This window comes from Leptonychotes weddellii, chromosome 12 (genome assembly GCF_054177405.1).
Source record: "Leptonychotes weddellii isolate Sample4059 chromosome 12, ASM5417740v2, whole genome shotgun sequence".
In the NCBI taxonomy this organism is placed as follows: domain Eukaryota; kingdom Metazoa; phylum Chordata; class Mammalia; order Carnivora; family Phocidae; genus Leptonychotes; species Leptonychotes weddellii.
In genome coordinates, this window is record NC_138380.1 from 28,683,980 (window position 1) to 28,696,208 (window position 12,229).

A 12,229-nucleotide genomic window follows, 5' to 3' on the forward strand; every position below is an offset into this window, starting at 1 on the left:
GAATTCACACAGCTCTGATAGAGATCTCGGATTCATTTAAGCATCTTTTTTTTTTTTCTCACCTGTATTTTCATTACTGTGCTGTTGGCAGATTTTTTAATGGGGAGAGCGGATAATGCAGAGACTCCACTAAGGAAACTTTCCAAAAAAGTAATTAATAACATGTAATTAAAAACTGTACATGTGTTTAACTATCTATTTTGCCTTTTCATTTTCCCAGCTTATTTAGTTCTAAAAGCAGAGTTATTGAAATAAACTTTTCAGTGTATACAAACGTTCTATCAAGGAAAAGGTCCCTTGCTCTTGAAAATATTTTTGTTGGAGCAACGTAGAAAGGTACCACAGAAGCCTATTTGAACAAATTACTTGAATCAGCAGCTCTTACAGACACAGTCTGAAAGATTCTTGAATTCAGTTATACATTTTAAAAGGAGACCTAAGGGGCATCTGGGTGGCTCAGCTGTTAAGCATCTGCCTTCAGCTCAGGTTAGGATCCCAGAGTCCTGGGATCGAGCCCCTCATCAGGCTCCCTGCTCCACGGGAAGCCTGTTTCTCCCTCTCCCACTCCCCCTGCTTGTGTTCCCTCTCTCGCTGTGTCTCTCTGTGTCAAATAAATAAATAAAATCTTTAAATAAATAAATAAATAAATAAATAAATAAATAAATAAATAAATAAAAGGAGACCTAACATTTCAGGGTTCCAGCCCTGTTTGGAGGCATATCTTAAACAAACATTTATCGTACACTACTGTTTTCTGACTATGACTGTAGTTCTTAAAATGTTGAAACAATGAACTTACCTTTGCACAGGACACATACATAATCTTTCCCAGGAGTTATTTGGGCTGGGGATTAGATAGAATTTCATTGTCTATTACTTCCATAAAATTCAGGTTAAAAAAAAAACTAACATTATATAATATAATGTTTGCTTCTAAATACTTCCTGGAGGGGGCAATGAAGGAGGAAAATAGTAACATTTTGGTAGATAGGAACATTTTATTAAAAATTGGTTCTAACAGAGATGGATCATAGCTGGGGGGAAATATATGTATGGATATGTGTTTAATCTATACCCTCAACTGCGACAATTTGGAGCCTTTGTAAATATATAGATACATACGTGCACAGATACATAATTATACATATATGCATTTATTCACATATACATATAAAATTGATGAGTTTTTATTTGGTTTATTTTCAGAAACTAATAGTCCACAAAAGCACTGAAAGTGAGCTATAGACATCTTAGCTATTCAAAGGATGTTTTTTAACCCCCATCGTCATCAGACATTTACAGGTAAATATATTTTGATTCAATGTTTTCTTCTATACAAGCACAATAAAGAGAGCATATTTTTTATTCCAATAATTGAAATGTGTTGTTAAAAATAATTCATATTTTTATTTTCATCTTGCAGTATTTTTGACTCATTGTATTTGTTTATAATTTCTATATTATATAACATTGGCCATAGAAATATTTTTCTAGATATGTCTCTTCAAGCAAAAGAAACAAAAGCAAAATTAAACTATTGGTACTACATCAAAATAAAAAGCTTTTGCACAAGTAAGGAAACTGTCAGCAAAGCAAAAAGGCAACCTACTGAATGAGAGAAGATATTTGCAAAAAATATAAGAACTTATTCAACTCAACACTGAAAAACCCCAAATAATCTGATTGAAAATGAGCAGAGGATCTGAATAGACATTTATCCAAAGAAGACGTACATATGGTCAACAGACACATGAAAAGATGCTCAACATCACTAATCATCAGGGAAATGAAAATCAAAACTGCAATGAGGCATTACCTTACATGTGTCAAAACGGCTAATATCAAAAAGAAGAGATAACAAGTGTTGGTGGGATGTGGTGAAAAAGGAACCCTTGTGGACTGTTGGTGGAAATGTAAATTGGTGCAGCCACTGTGCGAAACAGTATGGAGGTTCGTCAAATTAAAAATAGAATTACCATATGATCCAGTAACTCCACTACTGGGTATTTACTCAAAGAAAGTGAAAACACAAATTTGATATATGCATCCCTATGTTTATTGCAGCATTATTTACAATAGCCAAGATATGGAAGCAACCCAAGTGTCCACTGACAAATGAATGGATAAAGAAGAGGTGATATATATATCACACATATATTACACAGCCATAGAAAAGAATGAAATCTTGCCATTTACAACAACATGGATAGACCTACAGGGTATACTGCTAAGTGAAATAAGTCAGAGAAAGACAAATCCTGTATGATTTCACTCATATTTGGAATTTAAGAAACAGAACAAATGAACAAAGAAAAAAAGATACCAACCAAAAAACAGACTCTTAAAAACAGAGAGCAAACTGGTGGTTACCAGAAGGGAGGTGGGTGGGGGGATGGGTGAAATAGATAAAGGAAACCAAGAGTACATTTATCTCGCTGAGCACTGAGTAATGTATAGAGTTGTTGAATCATTGTTTTGTACACCTGAATCTAATACAATACTGTATTTTATATTTCAATAAAACTTTTTTAATTTTAAAAATTCATGTCTCTTCCCCACCTTGCTGTATTTTTAACTCATTGTAAAGACTCAGTATATATTTGTGTAGCTGAGCTTTGAGCTTGCATTTTGCCACAGCTGTGCACAAATTACAATCCTTTCTACTCTAATCAGATCCACTAAGTCTAAGTGTTCGGAATTAACTTTGTGTATTGCATGAATTACCTTTATCATATAGAGGGATTTATTTTAAATATATTGAATTTGAAAATTTCAAAACATTCATAGTTGTTTTTCTTTTCTTTTTCTTTTTTTTTTTTACCTTCTGGAAAGGGTAAAGGAAAGAACATCATCTTTTATTGAATACCTGCTAGTGCTGTTCAGGTACCGTACATATTATCATAGAGTCATAATATTGTTCATATGCCAGTAGCCAGTGCTAATGTGACTATTAAAACCAGGAGAACTTGCCTTATCTTATTCATTTCAGTGGATCTTGGATTGCAGACTAGACTTCCAAATAGTTACTAGCTATTTTGTTAATTTCATACTAGAGAATCATGGATTTTAGAGCAGAATTCAAATAACTATGGCTTGAATTTTCTTTGTACAGTCTCATTAGGTATTTATTCAGCAGAGGCTTATATTCCTTGACACTAGGGGTAACTCAGTACCTCCTGAGGTCGTCATCCCACCTATGAACCAGTATGTCTCTGAGAAAATTCTTTCTAATAAAGAGCGGGAATCTTCTCCTTCTAAAATCCGTCCGCTGGTTCTGAATTAATTCCCTGGGGCCACGCAGAAGCTATCCAACAATTATTTGCTAGCATATTAGTTTCCTAAGTAGGGTTGCTGTAACAAAGTACCACAAACCACAAACTGGATAGCTTGTAACAGTAGACTTTTGTTCTCTTCCATTTCTGCCCTGTTGCCTGGGCCACTCTCTCTCTGAAGATTCTGGGAGAAAATCTGTTGCATGCCCTTCTCTTAGCTTCCGGTGTTGCCAGCAATTCTTGGCATTTCTTAGCTAATAGATGCATCACATCCTTTTTTGCCTCCATCATTAAACAGTATTTCTCTGTGAATCTATGCCTGTGTTTCCTCTTCTTATAAGGACACCATTCATATTGGATTAGGGTTCATCCTACTGATATCACCCTAACAATAACATCTACAAAGACCCTATTTCTAAGTAATATCATGTTCAGAGATACCATGGGTTAGGACTTCGACATATCTTTTAGGGGACATAATTCAACTCATAACACTGAGCATCTACTCTGTTCCAGGGTTTGAATTAGTAACTAAAGAACATAAAGAGGGAAGAAAAAGATGAAATAACTGCACTCTGAAGGATCTCGGTCTAGTCAGAAAAAGGTCCATAAAGAATTAGTACATGTTCAGGGGTACGTGGCTGGCTCAGTAGGAGGGGCATGCAACTCTTGATCTTGCGGTCCTGGGTTCAAGCCCCACATTGGGTGTAGAGATTACTTACATAAATAAATAAACTTGAAAAAAGAAGAATTAGTACATGTCTATAAAGTGGGTGAGAACAAAAATGCTGAGAACAGAAGAGGCGACCCACCCTAATTAGGCAGGTAGAGCAAGGCTTCATGGAGGAGGTTACTTCTTGGTTTTTTCCATTAATTTTCTGCTTGATTATAAAACAAATTCATATTCAGTGTAGATCATTAGAAAATATGAAAAGCATAAAACAAATAAAAATCTTAAACTTTAACTCAAGGATAGAATAGTTACTATTTTAGTGAACATTTTTCAGTATTTCTCTATGCATGTATAAAAAATGAAATTGCTATAATGTTCTATAAACAATTTTTTTCTGTTTAATAGGATGTCAAACATTTTTTCACTTCATAAGATACTCTAGAATATTTTTTGAGTTACATAATAGTCCATTTTGCAAATGGATTACAACTTATTTAAACTGTGTTTACAGAACCATAAATATATTTTAAAATCTCTTATTCTTAAACTTATGATGGTGATTTTGATCACATAAGAAATATTTCCCATGCCTTCCAGAAGAGTATCCTTAATTTACATTCTCACCATCAGAGAATCTATTTCTCCATCTTATCATCAACATTGTACATTTTAAAACTTGGCCACTTGATGGGTGAAAATGTATATCTTGATTTAATTTTCATGTCTCTGGTTTTTAGTGAGGGAAATTTTTTTTATATATTTATTGACTATTTCTATTTTGCTTTTGTGAATTTTCCTAAAGATAAGCTTCATGAAGGTAAATACTATATCTCTCATTTTACTACTGTATTCTAGTTCCCAGTACAGTAATGGATATATAGTTGTTACTTAGTAAATATTTATTGAATGCATTCAGACATTACTTAATTTTTCCCATGTTTTTATCAGTGTATTTTTATTTTTCTTATTGACTAGTAAGTGCTCTATATATTTTAAATATATTTAACTTCCCACTTATATCAAGAATATTTTCCCCACATTGTTTGCCATTTAATTTTTGTTAATTAAAATTGTTCCCATTTCTGTGTAGCAAATCAAGTAATATTTTCTTCATGCATTGTGTCTTTGGTGCTTGCTAAATAAGGCTTTCTGCATGCCAAGATTATGTAACTAACTATTCATCAGTGGTTATAAGAAGCAATTCAGGAAGTAATGGTCAAATTCTATTTTCTCTGAAACTCTTAATCGGTGGTGTTGTAGCATTATTTCCAAAGTATTTTGAAATTCCAAATTTCATTATATAAAAATGATAATGGAAAATTATAGCAACAATAATAATTCTGAAGCTAAGAATTATTGTTAAGCAATTAATATGTGTTATCTTAAAAAATCACAACCCTAGTATTATTATCATCATCATCATCATCATCATCATCATCATCATCTCTGCTTTACAGCTGAGGAAACTGAAGATAAGAGAAGTAAATGAAACGCATTTATATATGAGTTGGTTTCTGAAACAGTGTTTTGGGTTTTTTTTAAAGATTTTATTTATTTATTTGTCAGAGAGAGAGAGGGAACACAAGCAGGGCGAGCAGCAGGCAGAGGGAGAAGTAGGCTCCCCGCTGAGCAGGGAGCCCAATGCGGGGCTCGATGGGGGCCTCGATCCCAGGACCCTGGGATCATGACCTGAGCCGAAGGCAGGCACTTAACCCACTGAGCCACCCAGGGATCCCTGAAACAGTGCTTTCTGATTGTTACATCAAAACATACTGCTTTAATTATTTTAGCTGTACCATGTGCACATCAGGCGAAAGAATGGGCCAGCTTCCTAAATAGAGTTTTCTGCTTCATGTATTCTCCATACACAATTTAGCCTAGCCCCTCATTTCTCATGTTTTTGCTCAATACTGTCTTTCTAGTTGGAACAGTGGCTTAAGAACTCTGAGGGATATAGTCAAAGCTGTTTTTGAGTATTGTTGAGACTTCAACAAAAGAGATCCTTGGAGGTGTGTTCCCATGGGAAACATCTCAAATCTCCTATACTTACTTCTTGTGATATCAGCTACCTTCAAGGAGGAAAGTGGCAAGTTACTTATGATGTCTTTTCTCCACTTGGACCTACTTGCACTATATCTAGGAGACACCCTTAGCTATTCGAGCTTGTATAAGGTATTTCTGTTTTTGTATTTTTTCATCATTTCAATAAGGATATGGGTGTAGAATAGGAAGTTATTTATTTAGAAACCCATGAGGATCTTTAAAGGATGAGTAAATGTCCTTTTAGGGAGAAGAGAGGTGTAAGACATTCTAGGTAGGAAAATTATTCATAGAAAATGTAGAAGTAAGAAAGAAGCTGTCTGGAACTGGTGTGGTTGCAATTAGGAAGACATAAAGTAGGAAAGGTAGTTTGAAATCAGATTGTGCAGGATTCTGTACGCAGTTTTTGTTTTTTGTTCTTTTTGTTCTTCGGTTTTGTTCTTTAAGAAACCAGGAGCCGTCAGAATATTCTCTCTACAAATGACAATTCTTCCAACACATGACATTGCTAACATATTTCCCTTGAGATTGTTTTCTACAAACTAATAAACTAATATGCCTAGTTTCTTTTCTCCTCGGGTAGCATAATAGTTTGATTTTATAATTTTTTGATAGTTCTCCTATGAACATACTTCAGTTTATCTGTGGCAGCTACTAAGTATACTTTATAATGTTTCCTTTTGCATTTTTAAAATGCTGCATTCACATGTATAATACCTTGAAAACACAGGCTTTATCACTTTCCTCTTTTTTATTCTTTCCTACCACCACACACATAATACCTCCCAACACACGCAAAATACTGGAATCATCTTATTAATTGAGTAGACACTTTATTATTTTTGGGTGAAAAAAGTGATTAATTGTTAGTGTCAACAATCAATTTGTATTTGGTAGTAATGCTGCAGACCTCTTGTTCTCTCTCTCTCCCTCCCTCTCTGTCTCTCTCCAACAATGTATCAGCATGTTTGTTTCTTATTTCGTGTCTGAAATGAAGTCCAAAGATCAAAAGTAGGAGACAGCTAAGCTCTCAATCAGGGGCCTGTTAATTAGATACTGTCTTCTAAAATTTCCCCAATTTTTTTACCTGAATGCAAAAGAATAATTTATTTGGAAACTGTTCATATCTTATTCTATGATTTTCTTGAAGCTGGTTTGCTGGTTTTATAATAGAGCTGAACCATTGCCATACTTCCATTAAACCAAAAATAGAAAAAAAAAAAAAAAGGCAGAGTAAATGTTTCCTACTTGTTATATCCCTTAAGTTTGTCCAGCCATGCAGAGTATCTTTTTTTTTTTTTTTAATATTTTATTTATTTGACAGAGACACAGCGAGAGAGGGAACACAAGCAGGGGGAGTGGGAGAGGGAGAAGCAGGCTTCCTGCCAAGCAGGGAGCCCGATGTGGGACTCGATCCCAGGACCCTGGGATCATGACCTGAGCCGAAGGCAGACGCTTAACGACTGAGCCACCCAGGCGCCCCACATGCAGAGTATCTTTAATGGCATTATTGTTAGCTTGGAATGCTGTGTAAACCACCTTTGCACATATACCAACTTAAATAGGAAAAAAACAATGGCTAACTGTGATACAAAAAAAGGTGGGGTAATAGTATACACACCCTGAATAGTTGAAGCAAATTTCCTGAAAGTTAGCCAATGGAAATTCGGAATACTGTCTAATTGTCTAAGACTACCATTCCTGTTCTGAGGTAAAATGTACCATATTAGACACTGTTAAAGTGATCTTGTATGGAAATACATGAATCAAGAATTTGAATTTAAAAAAGAGTCCCTTTATGACAAAGTAGTGGGGAAAAACAGACTATGGGAATACTTAAGCCTTCCATAGCAAAAGATGGCTCCTTGATATTTAAAGTCATCTGTAACTGTTTATGAGGGATACCGTGTGGGTATATGGGGGTGAGGATGTGTCTTTTGGCAGACATCTCAGGTATGCTGCTCTACCATGTTCCGTGGACAGCATCATTTCTGATAATGAATTTGTTAAGCAAGCAAATGATTATATCAGAAACAATAATAAGAAGCCCATCAAAACATACCTAAACTTGATGAAATCTAAATTTTAACAAAAACAGATGTTTGTGATTATAATTGGATATGAAAATGAAAGTATTTAATGAAAGCCTCAGCTTTGGCTGAAGCCTTCCTTACAAGAATATGCAGAGTACTCCCATTTTTTAAAATGAGGTATGAGAGTACCGTATGGGACTGGCAAAGGAGGTGGTCAAAAGCTAGGTTTGTGTAGGTCTTTACCCAAGGTGAAGGGATACAAGGGCAGGCATGGAGATTAGAAGAGGGTTTATGGGGAGAGCTATCAGAAAACTGTGAGTCCTCTCCCCTCTGCCTCTTTATTATGCTCAGGAAAATAGGCATCCAAGTAACCACTCAGAAAGCTTGGCACATGTCCCTTGCCACTTGGAAGGCGTAGTGGACACTGTCTCAGGCCAGACAAATTAAAGGGTAAGAAGCTGACTGTGGCTGGCTGGCTGCCCTGATGGTGGAATTGAGAGAAACCAATACATTGGTGCAGTCTGTTCTTCCAGAATTTCTTAGGGGCAAAGAATGTGAGATAGCTTCTCACAGACCAGTGAGGGAAAGGAGAGATAGAGCAGAGCAGGTGGGGTAGCTTTACCTTTTCTCCAACAAGATTCTCTCTGAAGAGAGAAGCTGGAGGCCTACTGTGGAGCTCTAGGGACTGAGGTAGGCAATCAACCAGAGGCGATGCTTTGCCCTACACCGCAGGAACTTTGGAGAAGTGTTCCCCAGCAATGGACTTCTCTCCAAAGAACCTTAAAAAGCATCCCAAAAAAGAACGAGAGCTTTAAACACCTGCCAAGCCTGGAGAATATCATCTCCAGTTCTTTATGACAGTATATGATGAATAAAATCTTTCCTGCTACTTCATCTCCCTAAACCCCTCCAGCTCCACCTTGGGAGAAGTCAGAAACCATGGATTAGCAAGCTGAAGGAAGAGAGGTGGAAGCATAAGACAGAAACATAAATAAAGCTGCTATTCCTTTGAACAGATTTGATCTAGGGAGGAGAAGATTTGGTATAAATAGAGTTGGAAGTTTTTACAATTACATAGGATTGGTCATTTTAATATTAGAACTGTGATTTAGGGGACTAACCTGACCAGAGGTTACTCTGAGGGTGACCAAAACAGTCAACAGTACCTTCCCTAAAGTGCATCTTTTAAAGCGAGGGAAGAACCAAGCCTGCAGAATGGGTTTGAATGGGCAGAGGTTTTCTGGTTGCACACTTGAGTCCTTCTTGTTCAGTGTTTGTGATTAGCTGTCTACCTCTCCCCAAAACCCTCTAGGTTCCAGATATGAGGCCAGTTGGCTCCCGTTGTTAACTTTATTCTAGGCCCAAGGAAAAAAAGAACCCTTCATCCCAACATATTTCAGTTGTTCAGGATCCATTTACTTCATTGCTGGCCCCTCTAACCTTATACCTTGAACCTTGTTTTAATAGTCAGCATTTTGCATCCTTCCTTGTCACAAAGCCTCCGTCTTGTTTTCCAACTCTGAGTTCAGTTTTCAATTGGCATCTGACATCGTCCAGCTATTCTTCCCATGGCCTGAGCTCTAGTCCCCTGCTTGGAGTCCCACCACACGTTGCCAATCCACCTGCCAGCCCTCCTTGATCCCAGACTCCCTCAGGCTGAGTAGAGCTTGCCGACTGGGATCTCCTACTCACTCACTCACAGACCTCCCTGAAGCAGAATTCCTGCCCAGACTTCTCCCTGCCTCTGGCTCTTTGCTTCATATCATTGCTGAAACAGACTCCTTTTGCCTGTGAAGAGCCTCTCTGATATTCTTTTCTTTCTACTGAGAAACGCCCCACTTACTGTCCCATTCCAATGGGCCTACCTCATCTCCTGGCCCAAGAACCCCTTAGGGATCAGGCCTGGGTCCCTTCAGTCTTCTTAGACTTGGGTTAAGTCCATGGAGAGCATATTCCTCAATTTTAAAATATTTATTTAGTGAATCATCTAGTCTGGGTGTTTTGAAGTAACAAAGAAACATATCCTTGAGTACCTTATGTAAGGAAAACCCATTTGTACAATTCTTAAATTGATGAAAGAAAGTTTAATGTACCTTTAAAAATCCATTTCCTTCTTAATTGCTCTTACACTTTTCTATGTCTTTCTCACCCGAACCTCCTGAATGACAATTCTAGCAGGGAAAGGCCTTTTTGGTAATCCCACACTAATTTACCAGGCTACCAGGATAGTAAGCCTCTTCCAAATCCAGGGGTACATCACGCAGCAATGCCACCTTGTAGAACATGTTTACCAAGATACCTAGGTTTTATTGTGCACTTCGATTTGTGGGAACCCATATTCATGATTTATTACCTACACCAACTTGATCAGCAGGAAGAGCAATAGATCCATAACACTGAGGATGTTGTCAAGAAGGTAGGCTTGGATTTATACATTTATATAAAGCAAACTCTCTTTCTTTGTTCCCTCTTTTTGCTCCATCCAGAATCCCATTCAGTACCACCCTTGTGGCAGTTGTGGGGTGAAGTCTACCCTAGAACCATAACCCACATCCTGGTTATGATGTCATTTTAATGAAAAATGTAGAACAATATAAATTCTTTTTTTAAAAAATAAAACATTTTATCCTTTTTAAAATAGTTATGACTTCATTTAATCCTTACAATTTACACTCAAGTTTAAAGCAGGCACAAGGATCAATAGTGCCATTTTACAAGGGTATGAGTGACACCAAAAAGTTAAAGGATTTGACCAAACTTAAATAGTTGGTGACGTTAGGTAAGCCCTTGGTCTCCCAACTCCCAGCCCAGCATCCTTTCCTTTATATACCAGCCCTTATCCTTATTAGTTCTATTCTTTTTTTAGTGAGGTACAGTTTGACATTTAAGGTTATATTTGTTTCAAGTGTACAACCTACTAATTCCATATTTGTATATATTGCAAAATGATCGCTATCATAAGTCTGGTTAGCATTCTTCACCACACATAGTTACAAAAACCTTTGTGATGAGATCTTTTAAGATCTAGAAAATTATTAATTCTAATGATTAGGTTTGGTTGCAAGTGATAGGAAAAGCAAAAAAATTGTGGTTTAAACAAGACACAATTGGAGGGGCACCTGGATGGTGCGGTCAGTTAAGTGTCTGATTCTTGGTTTCGGCTCAGGTCGTGATTTCAGGGTCGTGAGATTGAGCCCTGCACTGGGCTCTTGACTCCAGTGTGGAGTCTTCTTGAGATTCTTTCTCCCTCTCCTTCTGCCCCTCCTGCTCATGCTCTCTCTCTCTCTCTCAAACAAAAAAATAAATCTTAAAAAAAAAGAGAAACAAGACAGAATTTGATCATTTCTTTGCTATCCTCAATACCTGGCTTTTCAAGATGACTGCTCAAGTTCCAGTCATGAGGTCTACAGTCTAACGAACCACAGTGATAAGGAAGATTGGGGACAGAACACATTTTTCCCCTTTAAGGACATTTTCTAGAAATCATACAGGACATTTTTGCTAAATTTCATTGGCCAGAATTTAATAACATGACCCTAGTTAGCTTCAAGGGAGGCTGGGAAGTATAACCTTTATTCAAGGTGGTCATGCTTTGATAAATTTGTAGGTTCTATTACTGAGGAAGAAAAAGAGAGAGGATATTGAGGTAACAACTAGCAGTGCCTACCACAACTTTGCATTTTATTGGCAGAGATCTGTTTTCCTTAGATTACTTTTTTATTTATATCTACTTGTTTGTGAAATACTGTGAGATTTTTAGATCTTTCATTTTATACCTATGAACTGAATACCCATAAATGTCAATAATGATAGAATTATTTTAAAATTTTATCTCCACCCTAATTAATCTTTAATGTGACATCTTGCTTGGGTTTTAATTAAGAGGATACTGAATAAACATTTTCTTTGATTTGTTTATCATACAAAGCATGGTATTAAATACTCAGATATATTGATTAATAAAATATATTATGCCACCACTTGGATCAATCCCTCCTCATTACTCATTTGGACTCTTACTAATCAAACATCTCAAACTCTTCCTCTTAAATCTGTTGAAAATATCACTGCTGACATAATTTCCCTGGAGTGCAGCTATATAATGTCACTCTCCATGTAAACACCTTAATGAGTTCCCATTTCCTATAGAATAAATCCAAAGTTTTTAGCCTGGAATTTACCACTTCCCACAATATTATTCAAACCTTAAT

The 12,229-nt window shown here is 36.5% G+C and overlaps 1 long non-coding RNA gene across 14 annotated transcripts in view; it reads left to right on the forward strand.

Annotated features, from left to right (window-relative positions):
- Positions 1–12,229, forward strand: part of LOC115940167 (uncharacterized) — a 91,689-nt gene that overhangs the window by 46,334 nt on the left and 33,126 nt on the right. For 13 of the 14 annotated variants that reach the window (XR_014139168.1, XR_014139163.1, XR_014139166.1 and 10 more), the window contains 2 exons: positions 1,207–1,302; positions 2,833–2,883. This is a non-coding gene — a long non-coding RNA (uncharacterized LOC115940167). The remainder of the gene's footprint in view (positions 1–1,206; positions 1,303–2,832; positions 2,884–12,229) is intronic. The other variant, XR_014139172.1, reaches the window with a different exon arrangement.